General features: G+C 38.5%; 3 pseudogenes; 2 read left to right on the top strand and 1 right to left on the bottom strand.

Moving 5' to 3' along the window:
* The first annotated feature begins 4,752 nt into the window (after positions 1-4,752).
* On the top strand, positions 4,753-9,201 carry LOC132654830 (zinc finger and SCAN domain containing protein 4F-like; annotated as a pseudogene).
* A 3,267-nt stretch (positions 9,202-12,468) lies between these two features.
* On the bottom strand, positions 12,469-13,843 carry LOC132654829 (vomeronasal type-1 receptor 3-like; annotated as a pseudogene).
* On the top strand, positions 12,920-13,574 carry LOC110542318 (small ribosomal subunit protein eS6-like; annotated as a pseudogene).
* Positions 13,844-18,432: the final 4,589 nt, after the last annotated feature.

The following is an 18,432-nucleotide window of genomic DNA, read 5'->3' as shown; positions in this document are numbered from 1 at the left end:
TCTGATCTGTGTCCTTTGCTTTACAGAAACTTTTCAGTTTCATGAAGTCCCATTTATTGATTGATCTTAGAACCTGTGCTGTTGGTGTTCTGTTCAAGAAGTTGACTCTTGTGCCAATGAGTTCTAGGCTCTTTCCCACTTTTTCTTCTAACTGATTTAGTGTTTCTGGTTTTATGTTGAGGTCTTTGATCCACTTGGACTTTAATTTTGTGCAGGGTAATAAGGATGGATCTATTTGCATTTTTCTACATGAACGCATCCAGTTAGACCAGCACCATTTGTTGAAGATGCTATCATTTGTTCCATTGTATGGTTTTGGCATCTTTGTCAAAAATCGGGTGTCCATAATGCGTGGCCTTATTTCTGGGTCTTCTATTCAGTTCCATTGATTCACCATTCTCTTTCTATGCCAGTACCATGCAGTTTTTATTACTGTTGCTCTATAGTACAGTTTGAGATCAGGGATAGAGATACTTCCAGAAGATCTTATACTGTAGAGAATTGTTTCAGCAATTCTGGGTCTCTTGTTGTTCCATATGAAGGTGAGAATATGTTGTGTCTTCATTTTCATTGAATTCTAGGAAGACTTTAATTTCTTTCTTTATTTCTTCCCTGACCCAGCTGTCATTTAGTAGCAAGTGGTTCAGTTTCAATGTACATGTAGGCTTTTCGCTATTTCTTTTGTTGTTGAGGTCCAGCTTTAGTCCATGGTGATCAAATAGGATACAAGGGATTATTTCAATCTTCTTGTATCTGCTGAGGCTTGCTTTGTGACCAACCATATGCTTTATTTTGGAGAAAGTTCCATGAGGTGCTGAGAAGAAGGTAAATTCTTTTGTGTTTGGGTGTAAGGTTCTGTAAATGTCTGTTAGGTCCATTTGATTCATGACCTCTGTTAGAGACATTGTTTCTTTGTTTAATTTCTGTTCTGTTGACATGTCCTTTGTTGAGAGTGGGGTGTTGAAGTCTCCCACTATTAATGTGTGGGGTTTAAGTGTTTTTAATGTTTCTTTTACAAATGTGGGTGCCTTTGTATTTGGGGCATAGATGTTCAGTATTGTGATGTTTTCCTGGTGGATTTTTCCCTTGATGAGTATGAAGTATCCTTCCCCATCTCTTTTGATTAATTTTGGTTGAAAGTCTATTTTATCAGATATTAGAATGGCTACTCCTGCTTGCTTCTTGGATCCATTTGCTTGGAAAGCTGTCTTCCAGCCCTTTACCCTTTGGGTAATGTCTATCTTTGTGCCTTAGGTGTGTTTCTTGTATGCAAGAGATTGTTGGGTCTTGTTTACACATCCATTCTGTTACTCTGTGCCTTTTTATTGGAGAATTGAGTCCATTGATATTGAGAGAGATTAATGACCGGTGTCTGTTAGATTCTTTCATTTTGATGTTGGCTGTGGTAGTAAGTTTGTGTGCTTGGTTGTTTTTTGTTTTACTGTAGTGAGGTTAATTATTTCCTGTGTTTTCTTGAAAGTAGTTAGTTTTCTTGGGTTGTATTTTTCCTTTTAGTGTCCTCTATAACACTGGATTTGTGTGTAGGTATTGTTGAAATTTGTTTTTATCATTGAATATCTTGTTTTTTCCATCTAGGAGGACTGAGAGTTTTGCTGGGTATATTAGCCTGGGCTGACATCTCTGTTCTGAGGTGAGCTGTGGCAATTCCTGAGAAACACCGGCCATTCAGTGAGCATACCCAAAGAGTTGAGAAGGCTTCCTTCAGGAAAAATCATCTTCTTGCCAAGGAGATTCTCTCCACCACAGGATTCAAGGAATTACAGGAAACTAACACCTAAGATAGCCCAATGGGTAGAGGCCAGGTTAAAAGCTCAACCAACAAAAGGCAAAGCAATATGGCATCTCCAGAGCCCAGTTATCCAGGGGCAAGTAGCACTGGACATCCCAGTATAGTTGAAATTCAAGAAGATGACATAACATCTATGCTCATGAAGAGGATAACAGAGAAAACAAATAAAATGCGTAAAGACCTAGAGGAAGATAAACTCAAACAGATTATGGCCACCTGTAAAGAACTACAGGAAGCTGCAGCCAAACAGTTTGTGGCCTTTAGAGAGGAAATACTTAAATCACTGAAAGAAATAAAAGAAACAGAGGATTGTTCAAACAAACAGCTGAAGGAATTGAAGAAAAAACAGGAAAATACAGTCAGACAAGTGAAGGAAATCAACAAAGCGGTTCAAGATATGAAGATAGAATTGGAAAAATTCAAGAAAACACAAACGGAGGAAATTGTGGAGAGAAAGAACTTAGGGAAGAAAACAGGAACTACAGAGGTAAGCATAACAAATAGACTAACAAGAGATGGAAGAAAGAATCTCAGGTGTGGAAGATACAATGAAAGAAATTGATGTATCCATCATAGAAAATGTTAAATCTAAAAAATTCCTGACATAAACCATCCAAGAAATCCAAGACAACATGAAAAGACAAAACTTAAGAATAATAGGAATAGAGGAAAAAAAGAAGATTCCCTCCTCCAAGACTCTGAAAAATAATTTTCAACAAAATCATTGAAGAAAATTTCCCCAACTTAAAGGAGAGGCCTACAGAACAATAAATAAATTAGATCAGAAAAGAAAATCCTCCTGCCACATAATAATCAAAACAGTAAGTATACAGAACAAAGAAAAAATACTAAAAGCTGCCAGGGAAAAAGGCCAAGTAACATATAATGGCAAACCCATCAGAATCACACCTGACTTCTCAACAGAGACTATGAAAGCCAGAAGGGCCTGGACGATATCATGCAGACCTAAGAACTTGGCTTTCTAACTCTATCAGGTGCCATATTTTTATTCTCCCAGCAGAACAGCAGCTTGTGGTTCCAGCCTTCAGACTTTTCAGTAGTGTGGTCTAAGCGACTTCAGACTTAAAAGTTTTCATCATTGGGCTTCCATCCTTCTTTGAGATCATGGCATTTAAAGTTCCAATTTTGGGGTTAAAATTCAGTACTCTTTGGAAATAAGGCCACAGTCTAAGTAGTCTTTGGAGTTAATACCTCAACTCCTGAATTTCAGGGCACACAACTTTAACCTAACAATTAGAATGTTTGGAGAGGGCCAGTAGTGCTGGCACAGGCCTGTAATCCCAGGAGACAGAAGCAGGCAGATTTCTGTGAGTTCTGGGCCATGCTAGTCTACATGGAAAGTTCCAAGACAGCCAGCTCTAGGGTGACACTTCCTCAGAAACAAAACAAAACAAAACAAAACAAAACAAAACAAAACAAAACAACAAGGACCTAAAAGATGATTATTTTTGTGAGGGAACACCAGGACTTGGGAGGTAAAAGCCATAAGATTGGGGTGGAGAAACATCTCACCTGCTTAGTGAACTTGTGAGCAGACTAGATTATATACCCTTTTGCAAAAACAAGCAAACAACCATAAAGCAAAAATGGAAAGAAAACCAAAACAGAATAATCATATTTGACCACAGTATGTTAATGCCTCCCCAGACTACAGCCCTCATATCATTTTTACCAAACTTGTATTTCCTCCAAATAAAATATAAGCCCCTCTCTGTGCTGACAGAGATGAGCCCTGCTCAGCCTGTCTTCTCTTTGTTGTGATTCAAACACTTTCAGAAGGGCCTCTTACTGTCTGTCTCATTCCACTTCCAAAGATTTGACCTTGTTCACTGAAGCATTTGGGATCTAAAACTCTCTGGAAAGTATGAAATTTTAACAAGTTTGAAATGAACCATATGTGAGAACACAGTATCAGAATCATGGGAAATAAATGCCAATCTCGATATTCCTTTTCACTGTGGTATTGTTCCCTTTCACTACAGTGACTTTCTATTCTTTGTGGGGAAGCATCAAGCATTGTATTAGAGATTCAGAGCTGGGTGGAGTTAGAAATTTATCTGTGGCTCAATGAGCAGAAAGGTGTCTTTTCTATGTTTTGTTTGCTTGTTTTGCTGCTGTAGTTAGGTACCATTATCTATTAATACAGTCCAGGCTGACCCTAGTTTCTAAGCTCTGTGGGGCCTTGAGACCCTCTCACTTCTACACCTAAGGTAGTAGGAAGACAGGTGTGAACTGCCATGCCCAGCCAGAGGTCTAATCCTGTGCCATTATCAACTCTATTAGTATTACAGACTGACTCCCTGAAGCCAGGCACTATAAAAGGAAGCCAGTTTGATGAACCTCAGATGAGGCAGAGCAATGGTCCAGATAAACACTACCTCCCAGTGGTTGCTGAAATCACCCTTAAAATTTATCTAACAAAGAGAACTTGAGGCCAGCCTAGTTTACAAATTGAGTCCAGGACAGCCAAGGTTAAACAGAGAAACCTTGTCTCAAAACAAACAAACAAACAAAAAAACAAACAAACAGACAATCAAGAAAGATCCCTTCTATGTGTCCTTGAGTATGTAAGTATGTGTGTATGTGAGTTATTAGATGTGAGATTATGGGGTGATCTCAATGGTGGAGTATGGCCTTTTGGATAATCTCCCTGAGTAAGGGTTTGACATTTTAAACTCTGAAAGGCACTGTAAGATGAGAACAGTCTATGTATGTGGTTATGGACATGTCTTTGCTTCCCTGTGAATTTAATGCTGCTGGTTATTCACTTTTACTTTTTTTCTTAAATAAGTATTCTTCTGTGGCACATTAGAATGGGAAACAAAGGTGAACTTTAAATCTCACGATAAGCCACCCTATTGTTACCTTTTGCAAGGGGGAAACAGATAGCCTTGAGCACCTGTTCTTGCTGTGTTCTTATGATGGGTCTTCTCATCCTCAACACTGGATTTTTCATCATGTTGAGGCAAGTATTGTTCCACTTTATATCTTCTGTTTGTTCTGTTCTTTGGAAACATATTTGTAACACTTGAATTACATTTTTGCTGCTAGTTAACCATGAAACCATCTGTGACAAAAATCTTAGTTGATCTTTGAGTTTAATTATGTGCCTTTTCTCTTTTTAATTTATTCTATTTACATGCTTGTTGAAACAGATCTTCAAGTCACAAGACAAATACCAAACTGCTATAGTTGAATCCTTTTGATGATTCTCACCAGAATGGCTTCACAGCTCAAGAGTGGTTTAAACTTTAGTCTCCAGCAACTGACTTGAACTAGAGAATGGCCAGGTTATTCTAATCCCGGGTTCTACTGTGGAGTCTCAAGAAGACATCTCTTATTCCCAAGTGTTCAGGTCAACTTTCTCCAAAATGACAATGGCTGCTTGGCAAAGCAGGAGCTACAAACACTCTGGGAGATATTGAACTCTTGGTTGCAGACAGATAAGCAGAGCCATTAGTACATGATTTCTCACCTGGTCTTGGATCACAGTCTTATCAATGGGCACTTCTAGGACAAGTTTGCTTTCACAGAGAAGTGGGAATCAAGTGGTAGAAACATGGATAGATTCCTGGAGGGTCTGACTCATGAGTACTTGAAGCCTCCTGTCTTAGTGAGTTAAGAGATGGCTAAGTGGGCAGAGAGACATTTATTTTCATTTGGGAATAAGTTGGGAGCAGGTGTTGTAGTTTCCATTATTATTGAGGTTGTACTCCCCCATTAAAAGCATCACAAGAGAGAGTACTCACTGCTCTAAATTAGCATGAATAAAGGGGAAAGGAGCCAATTGGTTGTTTTATGAACCTAAGTAAATTCAGCTTATTTACCTAGTGGCAGAGAGACTGGGGAGTTGACATTTGGGTAAGACTTTAAGGGTTTTAGAGGAGATGCCTTGGGTCTGGGAGATGACTCACTAAGGTTGGTGCTACAGTGTAATTACGAAGACTGAGTAGGAACCTCAGCATATACTTAAAAGTACGGCAAGGGACGGGTATGATGCCACACGCCTTTGATCCCAGCGCTCAGGGGGCAGAAGCAGGCAGATGGCTGTGAGTTCAAGGCCAACCTGGTCTACAGATGAGTCCAGGAGAGCTAAGGCTACACACAGAAACCCTCTCTCAAAAAAGTGGAAAAACAAACAAACAAACAACAACAAAAGAGAAACAATGGAACAGAATCCCAGGAAAAAGCGGAAACTGGGGATTGAAGTGGCTATATGGCTTTCCAGTTTGGTTACTACATGTCAGTAAGATTCCCTGTCTAGGATACTGAGGTGGTGTAATGGTAGAGTATGGCATTTGAAATTGAAATATGGCCCTCACATGTGTACACAACAGTGACACACTGTTGATGAATACTGGTGCTACAATGCAATTTTCAAATCTGGAAAGACTTGATATAAATTTAATTACACAGATTCATCTTTCGGGTACTAGATTTCCATAATTCTGTGTCAGTGACATAATGGAGGAGGTAGTGAAAATTTTCAAACATCCCATACACACATTCCTAGATATGATTGTTCAAGTACTTAAGAGTTTTATGGTTTTTGTTTTGGATGTTTGCTTGCTTGCTGGCTGTTTTATTTGTTTGTTTGGTAGGGTTTTTTTTTTAATTTGAGACATTATTTCATTATATAGCCTTGGCTGGCTAGGACTCAGGGAAATTATACTTCCTCTGGTTCTCAAGAGCTGGATTAAAGGTGTGGACCACCACACCCTGCTATTTGTTTGAGTACTTTTACTCTATAAACAAGTTCTCATTTCATAGTTTGTTTTATTCCATATTTTCACTTCTTTGGGCTTTGTTTCAAATTGAGAATTTTATGATTGGAGCTGAATTCCAAGCAAACTGCTGTCATAATATCCTATCATGTTCCTAAGAGCAGAGGCAGCATGAATCTCATGCAGACAATGTGAGTGCTGGACTTGAGTCAGATGTGAGTTCAGTGAGAGACTCAACAATAAATAAACAACCACTCCACCCAATTAAAGCTATGACATTAAAAACATCTTGGGTCAAAGGTAGTTGTCTAGGCTAGCACTCAGCGTGAGGTAACAGAATTATAGGTTATAGGCCTAACCCACAGGAGAGTGCAGTGACAGTTGGAGACGAAGATGCCACTGACAGACTAATAGCTGGAGGTGGTGGATGGAAAAGCATCAGCTAATCTGAGAGTGAAAATTGCAGAATCATGAATTTCCAAGACAGAAAGTAACAATTGACAATCTGAGGGTAGCTGCTACAGAACTGAAGAAGAGATCTTGAGGTTTCCGGAGAGAATATGACAATATTAGATCAGCGGCTGGGTGCTAAATGAGGAGATTTCTCTAGAATAGTAGCAACCACCAGAGGAAGAATGTACAGAGGCCAAGGGTTCTGGGCACAAATAACATCTATAGATCTTGGAAGTAGCTAAAGGAGTGAAAAGAAGGAACTACAAATTGATGAAGAACTGAGAAATACCAGCCACAGAGACATTCTTTCGTAAAACAGACAAACTTTGTTGGAGTAGACAAACAGCTCCCATCAAAGGAAATAAGAGGGACAGCAGGAATGGTAGACCCCCAGAGCATTCTGTGTCAGGCATTTTATGGCCGCCTTTGGACAGTCCCTCTTTCCAGACTTCCACACTTTCCGTCTTGGTCCTACCCAGCCTTAGTCTCTTTATCCAAAGACAACCATATGTTAATATTTGTGATATGTGGGCAGAGAGGGTCTGAGGAAGTCTCTGGAACTAACTTTGTCTCCCCCCCCAAAGACAGTGACACAACACTTGGCAATCACAGTGTGAATAGTGACTTTAGAATAAAAAAGTTTTGAATCCCAGGATTGCATCATTAGACATGAAGGATTGACAGATGAGTTAACTCATAGTCCAGTATAAGTGTGTAAGTGTTATGCCCAGTTCATGAGACTCTCAGAGACCACCAGGAGACAACTCTAATGCAATAGCAAGAGAGTTTTATTGTGAGAGCAATCTAACTCATGACCCAAGTCTCACTGATGCAGAATAGAGAGGTGGGATCCTGAGCCTGGGTGAACAAGGTTTTTAAAGGGAAAAACCACAAGCTGGTGGGGGGTGTTCAATGCCTTGGCATTACAGAATTGGGTAAAAGTTATTGGGGTGAAGTGACCCTTTAGCTGAAGCTTAACTACAATTGCTATTCTTCTAAACTACAACTGGAACATTGGAGAGAATTTTCCCACCCAATTCTGATTGGTTGCTGCCAGGGGAATTATCTCTATGTTCTACCAAGTGTTTATTCTGTGATATTTCCTGGAAGCTGTTGCTAGGAGAGTTAACTGTATTTTCTGCCAAGTGTACATTCTGTGATTTTTTTCCTGGTACTTGAGTTCAGCCCCCGGTCACAGGTGTGCACCAGATGGCTTCTCGTCTCAAAATGGAATCACCCAAGCTAACTTAAGCTCTTCATAAGAAGGTTGAGGACAGGTTTTCTGTCATTTCATTGACAAAATTCAGCTGTTTATAGGTCCACATCTCCATGCAGGGGCAGGGAGCTCTTTTTTTCTGAGAACATGTCCTTAAAAGAAGCCATCAAGTTTTTGAAAAAACAGTAATCAGCAACAACTCCAACACCCTTGTAGATCCCTTAAATATGTTCTTAGTACCAGGTAAGAGATGTTAGACAGAAGAGGGGTGTTGTGTGGGGATCCCAGTTTTATAGACTGTCTTATTTCAAGAGGATATAAAACAGTGAAGATGGCTACACTTCCTGGAATGCTACTGAAGTAAATAGTTATTTAATAGTCCTAGAAATGAGGTGAACTCCTTTCTCATTATCCAGAGAGAACAAAATCCTGAGCCAGAAAAGAAAGGGAATTCTTGGGAAGTTCTTAAATATGTCAAAAGAACAGTCAAGGAAAATCCAGGTCCCAGGAACTGAATCTGAGGGCAACTTTTCTGAAGATGTGCCTACGGATGAACCAGGGTCTATCAGGGTCTTCTCCAGGCCACAGAAGCCTACCTCTGAGCCTTCCAAAAATCATGTGGCCATCTCCACTTGTGAGGGTCACCAAGAGAGAGTTCACTGAGTCCTCAAACTAAACAAATTTGAGGAATGTCCAAGACTCACAAATTTGCTTGTGACTTCTCGGCCCACCATGAAATGCACAGAAGGGAGAGGCGGAGAGGTCATTTTTTTCTGCCCTGAGTGTCATAAAGGCTTCTATTAAGTCTCAGATCACATGTTGCACATGTGAAAGGCCCTTCAGCCGCAAGATCAATCTGAAGGCTCAGAAGAGGATTCACACAGGAAAGAAGCCTTATACCTGCTCCCTATATAACTAGATTCCACCAATCAGCCACATATCACCATCACCTGAGGAATTACCACCAATCAGAATGAACAATGGACCTTCCTCTCCAGAGGCTAACGGGGCTTCCGCCTCAGTGTCTCATCTGTACACGAAGAAGAATGCAGCTTCTCACTAGTATTTAGCCAGTGAGGATGTTTAATTTAACATTTGGATTAATGTTGTCCATCTGTTGTCCCATCCCAGTTCCATGAGAGGGTCAAGCATATCAGTACTCTGTTTCTACACTAAACTTCTCCAAATACCTAAATATTGGAAGATCAGTAAATAAATGTTGATGCTTCCGTGTTTCTCCTGTATGTTACATTTCAAGTGTGATTTTGTGTCTTAGTGTATTGGGTTGTTGGGCCTTACTTTCTAATCCTTTGAGACAGAGTTTCTTTTGTTCAACAATGTGTGCCCCAGGTGAGGTGGCCCTGAAGTTCATACTGATCCTCATGTCTATTATTATGACACTTTAACTAATTAAATAATAACAATTTTATCTAACAGAAATTTTACAGTTTATATAAAAAGCTTTTTATGTCAATAACTGAGAAATGGACAGATAGGTCTGTTCTTTGAAATTATTCAGGAGATTCCTGTCAAGTGTCCTTAAAGGATCATTTCTTTCAGGGACTAGCACAGTAAGTTTTTAGACACAGGCATCTTCCTTCTCCCTGAGCAGGTGGCACAGGAAAAAGAAATTTATGTGACTTCAGCACCTCACACTCTTCAGGATGCTGAATGTAATTGCAGATGAAACTCAAAAGAGGAAAGCTTTCTAGTGACTAGTTATAAACAATATTTATTTTTATGTGTCTGAATATTTTGCCCTTATGCATTGTAATCTGGGAATTACTGAGTCCCTTATTTTCTGCAATTTGTTCAGTGTGATAACCACCTTCATAGCACACAGAAACTCCTGTGATGAGTTCTGAGTGTTGCAATAATCTGTGGTTATAGATATAAAATTTAAAGGGTAGTTTGAAACTTTATCTATTTAGCAAAATAATGGTATTCATTCTATCCATGGGGCTTATGATGTCACCTACGATGAATTCCTAGCCTGATTTGCAGGCTTTCTGTAACGTGGTGGTTCTCAATCTGCAGGTAACTACCATTAGAAAATGTATATTTTTCTCTTGTCTTAAACTCCACAACCATGATTTATTTTAGTTGTTGCAATGATAATTTTGATACCATGCAGAGTGTCAGTTCTTAAGACTATCATAAATGTGTGTTTTCCAATGGTCAGAACCCATAGGTTGAGAATTGCTACTATAAAGCAAACCCTGAGTCCAACTAGAATGTGTTTGGCTACTGCAGTAACAGTTGTTACCAATGTAGCAATGGGAGTATCTTCCTAGGATAACCATCATTGTGTTTACAGTATTACAGCTGGGTAAGAGTATTAATAACTTTCTTCCTCCACTATCCTGAATGCATCTCAGGTGCTATAGAGTGTATCCAGCAGTGATAAAACATCTTGGTAAATATGAACTTGACTTTTCATGTACAATTTATGGTGTCTTCAGCAAGAGGGTCTTATCATAAAGTTCTGTTTGGTAACCAAGAGCAATGGCAATAGCCTGTATTGTTTGGGGGGAGGTGTCCAGATGCTCAGACCAAAAACTCAAGAGTAGGCATATCACATATGGCTTTTTGGTGGCAACTCTGGCTTAATACTTTAATTGGCATAATACTCTGTATAGGATAAGTGCAAATGGACACTCAAATGGACAGATGTACATAGACCTTCCAAATAGTTTTTTCAAGCATCCTTAGTGTTAGTTGTCACCTTTGTTCCACCTTCATTTATTTCCTCTGTTAATGTAATGTCAATCATTTTTCTGAAATGGTTAAAGTATTCTATGAGCATAAATGTTGGGTGATTTCCATATTTTATATGTATATGCATGCATGTATGTATATAAATATGTGTGTATGTGTATTTATCCTTCTTAATTCTGTGTTGGGATATTTACATCAATTTTGTTATATGTAAATTTATATCCTCATGCATTTTGTAGTTGGGAAACATGTCATTTTGACTTTATTAACATACTAATTTTTTTATAGTTAAAATAATATGTATGTGTCAAGTTGACGATATGGATTTATGATCTTTAAATTTCATTGTCAGTAAGACTGTGAGGGTATTTCAGAGGGGTTTGACTGAGCACAGAGGACCCATGTTGAATTGGGGCGAGAGGATCCCACAAACTGATGTAGAGTCTTAATAAAAAATAGACAAAAAAAAATAACTGAACACAAGTATTCAAGTCTCTACTTCCTGGCTGTGAACTCAATGTTACCTTATGTTCCTGTCACCACAAATCTATCTTCCTCTAGTGCTTCTACCCTGCCTTGCTGAGTGAACCTTCTGACTGTGGCATAAAAGAAACCTTTCCTTCTTTGAGTTGCCTTTGTAAGGTGGTTTGTTAGAGGAAGAAGAAAAATAAATAACACATCTATCAAATGGTTTCTCCCCCAAATGATGACTTATGCCACATGATGAAAAGTCAGTTACAAAAAGCTTAATGATTTCAAATTGTAGTTTTAGTATTTTACAACAGATAAAAGATATAACAATACATGAAAAAAAGAAATAACCAGGGCTCATATCATACTTGGAGGAAGATATATTTTACCAAAGCAAGACGAAAACATGGTGGGACTAGACTTCATATTGTTGATGAGAACAAAGGCGCAAAATACAGAAAAGACTATTTCTCAAAGTGTGAATACATTTACTCCCCATAGCCTTGGATAATTGGAGCAGGTCCTGTTGTTGGTATTATTTACTATTGATATATATTTTTAGTTAAGCAGCAGTTAATCCTAAACCAGCTGTATACCCAAATCACCACACAGAGATTGGGATTTATTTAATTAAGTTAGAGCACAATGTTGGGCAATAGTTACTCCATCCTAAACCTCCATGCCCGAATAGTTTCCTACCATTCAGATTTCACCCATTATACTTGTTTTTAGTCATATCTTAGGTCTGGTTCATTTCTCCACGTGGTCCCAAGACCTCTCCTGCCGATTCTCCTCCTCCCTCTATCCTGCTTCCTTCCTCTTCCTCCCACTCTGGACCAGGATGTCACACCCTATCCTCTCTGTTGCTCAACATTGTGACTGGTTGTTTTAATTGACAATTTAGAGAACAAATGGTGGCATGTTTACACAAACTTGAGACAGGTGATGCTTAGAATAAGTGCCACAATGCAATGTCCAGATTGAAACCATATAGTGGGGTAGAGAAATCAGCATTTAAATGAAGAAGGGTAAATTGTATACATTCCAAAAGAACATTATACCAACAAAGTTCTAAAGATGACCACAATGGAAGAGAATGAGTAAGAGATGACAAACACGTGCAGTAGGAGGAGGATAGTGTGAGTGGCTCTGTCCTGAAGGGAGGCTTTTAGAAAGTGCTGAGTACTGTGGATATGCTTGGCTTGTCTCATGTTTATAGAGGATACTCACTGTGGAGACACTTGAGTAGGTTATGAGAACCAAACACAGCCATTACAGAAGCACAGTAATAATATATGTGGTTGCCATGTTGTCAGAAGTCAACATGAGCAGTAACCATAACTCACTGTATTAGTCACATTTTTGTTGTAACTGGGACCTGACACTTTTGCTGGAGTCAAGATATTTAGAAGCAGGGCACACTCTTCATGGTGCCTCCTAGGCAGTCAGCTGCATCAAGATGAAGCTGAGTATCCTTTCCTTGGCAGAAACTCACTGAAGTGGATAATGAACGCAACAGAAGTAGCTACTGATGCCCTGGGTGAAGAGTGGAAGGGTTATGTGGTCCGGATCAGTGGTGGGAATGACAACGTTTTCCCATGAAGCAAGGCACTTTGACCCACGGCAGAGTGCGTCTGCTGTTGATTAAGGGGCATGCTTGTTACCGAACAAGGAAAATTGGACAGAGGAAGTCCACGTCTGTTCGTGGATGCATTGTAGATGCCAATCGGAGTGTTATCAGCTTGATTATTTGGAAATAAAAAGGAGAGAAAGCTATTCCTGGACTGAGAGACACTACTGTGCCTTGTCCGCTGGGACCTAAAAGAGCTGGTAGAATCCAAAAGCTCTTTAATCTCTCTAAAGAAGATCATGTTCGCCAATATGTTGTCAGAAAACCCTTAAACAAAGAAGGTAAGAAGCCCAGTACTAAAGCACCCAAGATTCAGTGTCTTGTCATGCCACGTGTCCTGCAACACAAATGCCAATGTATTGCTCTGAAAAACAACATACTGAGAAAAACCAAGAGGCTGCAGAATTTGCTAAACTTTTGGTTAAGACAGTGAAGGAAGCCAAAGAAAAGCTCCAAGAACAGATTACGAAGAGATGTAAGCTGTCTTTGCTGGGAGCTTCTACCTTTAAGTCTGAGTCCAGTAAAAAATAAGTCTTTATGAGTAATAAATAAATGATCATACCTTGAAAAAAATAGAAGCAGGTGCACAAGCCAACTGACTTAGCAGGAGGGAGCAATGAACTTGGCTCAGTGTTTAAATTTCATACACCTGGAGTTGCTGGGGCTGATTGTGATTGCTTGTAAGCAACTCAATAAGTACATCACATACAGGGACACCCCCATGGTATTCCGGAAATATACACTATGAATTTCCCTCCGATGTCATCCAGGAAATCTTTAAATCCATAATGTGACAGCATTTATTGTTTCAACGGAAAGGGGGGAAATTGGATATGTTTACTCAAGTTTAGTGTTTTCTCTGGACATGATGATAGACATTTTTTATTTTAAGACTCAAGAGACAGAAACAGACAGACCTATGAATTTATGGTTATCTGGTCTACAGAGGTAGTTCGAAGACCATTAGGGTTACACACAGGCAAGTCCATGATTAAAATACAAAAACAAAACAAAAAAGATTAAAGTATATTTTTTATTTGCTTAAACCCAGTAACTTTCTGTCATTCTTCAAAGAAAAAAATTTAAAGCACAAAATTATTTTAAAAAGTCACAAGACATTGATTTTAAAATTCATCAAAATAAACAACAGAAAATATTTAAAAATCATATTTACAATGAGTGAAGAAAAAAGAAACCTTATTTTAAGATTTGTCTTGTTTTTATTTATGTTACAGTCGAGAGGTTGCATGTGAGTTTGAGTGCCAACAGAGGCCAGAGGTTTGCCATCTCCTATAGCTGGATTTGTAGACAGTTCTGAGCCGCCAGAAGGAGCAGCTGAACACAGATACATGGTAACAGCACTATGCACTTTTAACCACTAACTCATCTCTTTATCCTAAAAAAAGGATTAAATCTAAATTTGGAAAAACCTAGAATATAAAATAAATTGAAATGAATTCACAGCTTGGATAAATTTCCTATAAATAATTCAGAAATGTCTGAAACATGAAAATAAAGAGGCTCAAAATCACTAATAACTAAAGGAATACAATGAGTTGATGTAAATCAAAGTTGAAATGAACCATCTTCGCATACTGCACAAACAGGTATTAATCAAAGAAAATTAACCTAAATAAAAGCAGGAGTCAAAGCTGCTGAAAATATAAAGGAAACGAACCTTAGTGATGACTCTATAAAGAAAGTAAAATGTTGAAGTTGTACAAATTAGAATTTTTTTTTTGTCAGAAAAATTGAAAAATACCTGCCAAGTTTCAACTGTGCTTTTACTGAATCTCCCACATGTTGGATCATCATCTGTTATTAATCATAATAGCAAATGCTGTACATTGATCTGGGAGCTGAGAGGACAAGGCTACACAGGGAATGACCAGTGCTGAGTAATAATAACTGAGGATTCAGGCATTACATAGCAATGCCTTGCTGAGTTTCTGCAGTTCTCAGGAAGATTCTCAGGAAAACACAGTCACTTCTTTCTTCAGTAGTTGGTGTAACTCAGGGATTAGACCTTCAGATCTTGAATGGCTTTGGGTAGAATGGATATCCACCTGTAGAATGAGATTATATCTATATCTCCTCACTGTGCACAAAAATTAGTGTTAAATTGCTCTAAAGCTGAAATAATAAAGCTATTAGAGGAAAATGTTAGAAATACAAGATATAGATAGAGGCAGCAATACTAAAAGCATAGGAAGTTCACCAAGAATTAACGGGTGGAATTGGGTGAAATTCAAAGCTTTTTGCATATTAACAGAAAGTACCAGGCAAGTAGAGATACAACCTACAAAGCAGGAGAAAAAAAAATCACTAAATTCTATATTTCAATCATGAGCTTAAAACCTAAAATGTATGAAGGGAAATAAAGATTAAACAGTTTCTTCACAAACATTTCAGTCAACTCACAGGTTAATGAATCAGGCAAGGATTAATTAAGAGTCAAGGCACAAATGGACAGTAAATAGTTTTTTAATGTATTGAAGATATTTACCTATCCAGGAAAAGCAAATTTTAAATAATTTGATACTGCATTTTACCCATTAGAATGATTAACATCAAGAGAATAGACCATAAGAAATGTTGTCAATGATGTGGGGAAAAAAATGAAACCTCATTCTATAATGGTAGAAGGATGAATTGCTGTATTTATTAAAGAAATAAATACAAACCTTTCTAAATAAAACAAAAAAAATAAGAATGCAATATTACACAGCTATTCAATTTCTGGGCATATACTCAAAAGACTGTATCTCCAACCGCAGAGATACTGCGTATATATGTAACTGCTTCAAAATTCATAATAATACTTTATTTTATTTGTGGCTGTTGTGAAGAGTGTAGCTTCTCTAGTTTCTTTTTCAGCCCTTTTGTCTTTTGTATATAGGAGGTCTGCTGATTTTTTTCAGTTAATTTTGTATCCAGCCACTTTGCTGAAGGCATTTATCAGCTGAAGGAATTCTCTGGTTGAATTTTTGGGGTCACTCATGTATACTATCATATCATCTGTAAATAGTGATACTTTGGCTTCTTCCTTTTTGATTTGTATCCCCTTGATGTCCTTTAGTTGTCTTATTGCTCTAGCTAGGAATTCAAGAACTATGTTGAAGAGATACAGAGAGAGTGGGCAGCCTTGCTTTGTTCCTAATTTCAGTAGGATTGCTTTAAGTTTCTCCCTGTTTAGTTTGATGTTGGCTATAGGCTTGCTGTATAGTGTAATTATTATGTTTAATTATGTGCCTTGTATCCCTGATCTCTCCAAGACTTTAAACATGAATGAGTTCTGGATTTTGTCAAATGCTTTTTCAGCATCTAAGTAGATGATCACGTGGTTTTTCTCCTTCAGTTTGTTTATATGGTGGACCACATTGATGGATTTCTGTATATTGGTTCAATATACCCCTGCACACCTGGGATGAAGCCTACTTAAAAGACAGAAATAACATAAAGTACTTTGGTGTGACTCTAACCAAAAACAAGTGTGAAAGATCTGTTTGAAAAAAACTTCAAGTCTCTGAAGAAAGAAATTGAAGAAGATATCAGAAGATGGAAAGATCTCCCATGTTCATGGAGCAGTAGTGAAAATGGCCATCCTGACAAAAGCAATCTACAGATTCAATGCAATTCCCATCAAAATACCAACACAATTCTTTACAGAACTTGAAAGAACAATTCTCAATTTCATATGGAAAAACAAAAACCCAGAATTGTTAAAACAATCCTGTAAAACAACAGACTGTCTGGAGGTATCTCCATCTCTGATATCAAACTCTGTACTACAGAGCAATAGTAATAAACATTGCATGGTAATGGCATATAAACAAAATGGTGGATCAATGGAATCAAATAGAAGACCTAGAAATAAACCCACACACCTACGGATACTTGATTTTTGACAAAGGAGCTAAAACCATACAATGGAAAAAAGACAGCATCTTCAAGAAATGGTGCTGGTCCAACTGGATGTCTACGTGCAAATAGATCCATATTTATCACCCTGCACAAAACTAAAGTCCAAGTGGATCAAAGAACTCAACATAAACCAGACACACTAAATCTGTTAGAAGGAACCCTTAAATAGACATAGCCCATGGCAGCTCGGTCTCTAAGTGGGTTCCTAGTAATGGGAACATGGACTGTCTCTGACATGAACTCAGTGCCTTTGATCAAATGCTCTTTGATCACCTCCCCCTGAGAGGGAGCAGCCTTACCAGGACACAGAGAAAGACAATGCAGCCAGTTGCTTATGAGACCTGATAGACTAGGGTCAGAGGGAAGGTGAGGAGGACCTCCCTATCAGTGGATTGGGGAGGGGCATGGGAGAAGATAAGGGAGGGAGAGTGGGATTGGAAAGGGATACGCGAGGGGGCTACAGCTGGGATACAAAGTGAATAAACTGTAATTAATAAAAAATAAATAAAATAAAACAATCGGGGAAGAGCCTTAAACTCATTGGCATAGGAGACAACTTTCTGAACAACACCAACAGCACAAGAGCAACAATCAATAAATGGGACCTCATGAAACTAACTGAAAAGCTTATCCTCTGAGAGGCTCTACTAGTAGCACCTCAAAATGGATGCTGAGACTCACAGCCAAACATTGGGTGAAGTGTAGGGAGTCTTTTGGAAAAGCAGGAGGAAAGAGAAGAAGACCTGGAGATGACAGGACATCCACAAGGAGACCAATAGAGCCAACTAACCAGGGCCCAGAAAAGCTTGCTGAGACTGAAGCATCAACCAAGGACCATGCACAAACTGGACCTACGCCCCCTACAAAGATGTAGCAGATGGGCAGCTTAGGCCTCAAGTGGGTCCTCTAGTAAGGGAAGTGGGGACTACATAGAGCAGGTACTTACTAGCCAGCTTTTTGATCACCTCTCTCTGGTGGGAATGCCATGCCAGGTCAAAGAGGAAGAGAACATGCTCAGTCTTGATGCAACTTGATGAGCTAGGGTGGATGGGAAAGGAGCTTCTCTTTCTGAGGAAAAGTGGAGAGTGAGAGGAGGAGACTGTGAGAGGAAAAGGGAAGGCTCCAATTTAGATATAAAGTTAATATAAATAAACAAATAGAAAAATGTCTTGAGGAATCAAGGAGAGAAGAATAGGACAAATGCGTCATAAACCTGAAAAGGATTATAAAGGTTATGTAGAGGAGTGAGATGGTGTCACAGGAATGGAGAAGAAAAATATGAGGAGAATGAAAAAAAATTGTTGGAAAAGGTCACAATGAAATCTAGTATTATGTATGTTAGTTATAATTTCAAAAAACCAAGCTAAATTCAAAGACAGATTATAGTTTCATAGCAAATTTTGTTATTTAGTGATGACACTTCTTAAATTCAATACAATGTTAACAAATTGTACCCAATACTTAC

Source organism: Meriones unguiculatus, chromosome 6 (genome assembly GCF_030254825.1).
Source record: "Meriones unguiculatus strain TT.TT164.6M chromosome 6, Bangor_MerUng_6.1, whole genome shotgun sequence".
Lineage (NCBI taxonomy): Eukaryota > Metazoa > Chordata > Mammalia > Rodentia > Muridae > Meriones > Meriones unguiculatus.
This window is presented reverse-complemented; position numbering and strand designations above follow the sequence as displayed.